Source organism: Arachis duranensis, chromosome 5, assembly GCF_000817695.3.
Source record: "Arachis duranensis cultivar V14167 chromosome 5, aradu.V14167.gnm2.J7QH, whole genome shotgun sequence".
Lineage (NCBI taxonomy): Eukaryota > Viridiplantae > Streptophyta > Magnoliopsida > Fabales > Fabaceae > Arachis > Arachis duranensis.
The window spans coordinates 101,388,513-101,392,831 of NC_029776.3; positions in this window are offsets into that span (position 1 = coordinate 101,388,513).

A 4,319-nucleotide genomic window follows, 5' to 3' on the forward strand; every position below is an offset into this window, starting at 1 on the left:
ACATTGTCATATTTTTTAATTCATGATACAAAAGTAGCCCTCCGGGACCTACCCCCAACCTAGAGTTGCTAGATGGAGAAGTAAAATTAAGCCTTGCTCATACATGGGCTTCTCGGGAACGAAATGAGCCACTTCAAATAGGTTCAATGCTCTGGCATAGGAGCAGATAATCGACGATATGCTTCTATTGGTGACATTGTTGTTGCTGTAATCAAGGAAGCAGTACCAAATATGTCTTTAGAAAGATCAGAAGTGATTAGAGCTGTAATTGTACGTACTTGTAAAGTCCGCATCTTCACAGACATGTTTATTTCACCGAGCCTCTCTCCGAGAGCTATTACGCACTCTTTCAAGGGTGGCTGCTTCTAGGCAAACCTCCTGGCTATCTCTGCACCCCTACCTCCTTTATCATTGAGCGGTCATTTAGGGGCCTTAGCTGGTGATCCGGGTTGTTTCCCTCTCGACGATGAAGCTTTCACACAATAACTTTTTTTTGGTTGTATAACAGGACATAAGGCCCAATATCTTTTTCTTTTGAGTAGTAGATTATGAGTCTGATTAGCTATCTAGAAGAAGATTTGGGCCAAGGTAATCAGTAAAATGTTGAAAACTATGTAGAAAGACAACGGACTAAAACCCGAAACAACAAGGTGAGTAATGATCAAGAAGGGTAATGTAGGAATCAACACACAGACAAGGCCCATAATCTTCCAAAACAAATCAACAAAGGGAAAAGAACTTTTTAACTATAGGAGAGCTATTAAGGGAGAAACAAGACATAGCCGAGGAGACAGGCCTCATCATACCCCCACCAACAACCATTATCATCATAAGCTGGAATTGTCGCGGGTTGGCAGCTCTCACGACAATAGCAAAGTTGCTAAACTTGTGCAAAACTTTTAAGCCGTCCCTTTCGTTTTTTACAGAGACTAAAGCTAGTAAGCAAAGTAGTGATAGAATTAGAAGGAAATTAGACTTTGACTAAGTATTTGTGTAGAATCCCAGGGCTTGTCCGGGAGCCTCCATGTTTATGCCTGGTGTGACAATTTTATTAAAGCAAATATAGCTAGTAGCAATAATAAGCTTTGAAAATGTATATTTGTGTATGGGCATCCTGACCCCAGAAAGAGAAGATATTTGTGGTAAGAGCTTACAAATAGAAATGCTAATAAGAATATTCCAAAGGTATTTTTTAGGGATTTTAATGCTGTCATCATATCTCAAGATGAGAAGATAGCGTTACATATCAAACCAAATAATCAAGTCCAAGCATTTAGAAATTTTTTGGATGATAATTCTCTCATGGATATGGAACTTCAAGGATTGAAATTTACTTATTTCAGTAATCCTAAAAACCGTTTTGTCTAACTAGAAAGAATAGACAAGGCCTTGACTAACTGAGAATGGCAGAGACTTTTCCATCATGCTACGCTCACGACCCTACTTGCTGTAAATTCTGACTACACACCATTGGTGCTTAGTCTTGACCTAAAAGAAAAAAAAAAAACAAGTACTTTAAATTCAAGGCATATTAGGCAGACCATGAAAAGTGTCGAAATATAATGAGAAAGGGCTAGGAGAATAGTAGAAAGGAAAAAAATAATCAATAGACAGATCTTAATCAAAGAATGGAGAGGTGTAAAAGAGAATTATCCGAATGAAGCAATGTAACCTTTAAAAGGGTAGAGATGGAGATAGAAAGACAGAAATCCTGATTATGAAGACAGGAAGAAAAATACTGGGGTAAAAAACAAGAGTGAAATGACTAAAGCTGGGGGACTGGAACACATCTTTTTTTCATGCGACAACTATTCAGAGAAAGGATAGAAATCGGATTGAAAGATTTAAAAATTCAAGTGGGAATTTAGTTTGTGAAGAGAAGAAAATTTAAAAGTTAGTAGAAAAACACTTTAATAAGTTGTTCAAGGCTACTGAAAACATTAATATGGAAGATTGCATTGGTCAAGTTCCTATAAGAGTCACCACAGATATGAATCAAGAATTAATGGAGGAAGTCACAGATAAAGAAGTCAAGGAGGTGATTTTTAGCATGGGAAGTCTCAAGGCTCCAGGTCCAGATGGTTTGAACGGATTTTTCTTCCAAAAATATTGGGACATCATTGGAAAAGAAATACGATGTGGTTAAGGGTTTTTTCAGGAAGGGAATCTTCCTTACAATATTTGTGAAACTACTATTGTGTTGATTCCTAAGGTAAAACAAATACTAAGTCTCTTAACCAAATGAGGATTACTTTTGGCTACCTGATTCTAATTAGGACTAGGATTGATATAAAAGAAATTATGGACATATCATCATGGAATAATCCAAGAAAGCATCTCAGGCTTCCAGCTTATTAGGAGCGTACAAAGAATAAGGCCTTAAAATGGATTGAAGTGAGAGTTGTAGACAAGGTAGACGGATGGAAAAGGAAGCTTCTAAATCAAGTCGAGGAAGAAGTTTTGATCAAGTCGGTACTTCAAGCAATCATGATTCATGCCATGAACATGGTTAATTTTCCAAAGGGGTTCTATCAAAGGCTAAGCGCTAAAGTTGCTAAAGATATGTCTGAGAAAGAGTGATAGTGGCAACGATTTTAAAGACTTTTATATATTCAAAATTTGGCTCACCTTGCCAAGCAAGCATGGAGGATGTTTGAAAATCTTTAAGCTATTTGGGCACAGGTTCTCAAAGCTAAATATTTTCTAAATGAGGATTTCAAAGAAGTAAAAATTGGAAGAGCATCATCTTGGACTTGAAAAAGATTAATACAAAGAAGGGATTTTTCTTTAAGAAATGGCAGATGGTCAATAGGAAAAGGTGAAAAAGTAATGAAATGGGAGGACACATGGATCTTAGGGCAGGAAAGAATTGAGATACCAAGGAATAATGAAATAAGAGTTGTCAAGAAACTTTTAAACAAAGATGGGAGTTCGAACATTGATAAACTTAGAATTTATTTTGATGGTTTCATGGTGGATAAAATTAAGAGAACCCTGATCAGCATAATCATTGAAATGGATAGGTTAATATGGATTCATAGGATTAATAAAAAAATTACTGTGAAGATTGGATACTACACAGCAAGAAGGAAAATACAATTACAAGAACAATACAGGTCATTCACAAGTGATGCCAAAACTCATTATATTTAAGCATAAACTACCTGAACAGAAAACTCAGAAGCAGAAGAGAATAAAAATACAGAACCTCCAATAACAATAATAGAAGGCAGAGTAATTACTTGGCTACCTCCACCCGAGGATTGGACTAAATGCAATATTGATGCCACAGTTTGGAAGGACTCGGCAATCGGAGCCATCACAACAGTATTCAGAGATGAAGAAGGTAAGCTAATTATGGGAGCAGCAACCAAGATAGCAAGCTCAGCACTCGCTAATTAGAGGAGTTGTATATCTACTGCAAACCTGATGAAGAAACTGCTCCTTGTTTTACTAATCAGTCTTACACTTCTGTTAGCTTCCATATATATGAACTTGAAAATCACTTTCCAAGGTTTACTCTTATATACAATAACAAAAAAGAAAAAATAAAAAAAATAATAGTAAAAATTGTAAAACAAAATAGGAGAACAAGAAGGAAAAAATAAACTATTATTTTTAACCATGAAATTTTAAAGTGTTGACAAATTTAACTATGAAAGAATAAAATTGGTTTTGTACCCACAAAAAATAGTTTTATATGATAAAAATACTAATATTAATTTTATTCATACGTAGATTTATTAATATTCTAAATTTTAATGGATAGAAATGATAGTTTTTTATTTTTTTATGAGTATGAAATTAACTTTACTTATTCACCAGTAAATTCTTTAATATCTTAAATTTTTATAAATAAAAATGGTAGGTTACTCAGTATTCGATATTTTCCTTTAAAAAGTTCTCCATTTATCACCCGACCAGACTGGATACAACTCGATATTTTCTTTGAGAAAGTGCTCCACTTATCACCCGACATCGTCTTTTCATTTGCAAGCCTTGCTTTGCTGACTTCAATCTAATGCCACTCAACTAGGTGCCCACTTTTCTCTTTAGAACTCTGCACTTGTGGATGCATTTTCTGGCGTAAACGTCTTTTTTTTAAATATATTTTTTAGTAATTAAAATTTAATTTTTTGGTGTTTAAAATATTTTTTTTAAATATATTTTTCAGTAATTAAAATTTAACATATATAAGCAATTAAATTATGTTATTTTTGTCAAAATTAGGTTAAATAATTAATTTAACTAAAAAAATGATAAATTAAATCTTGAACTAGTCTAAATTAATATTAGTTTTTTTTATAAAAAATAATTAC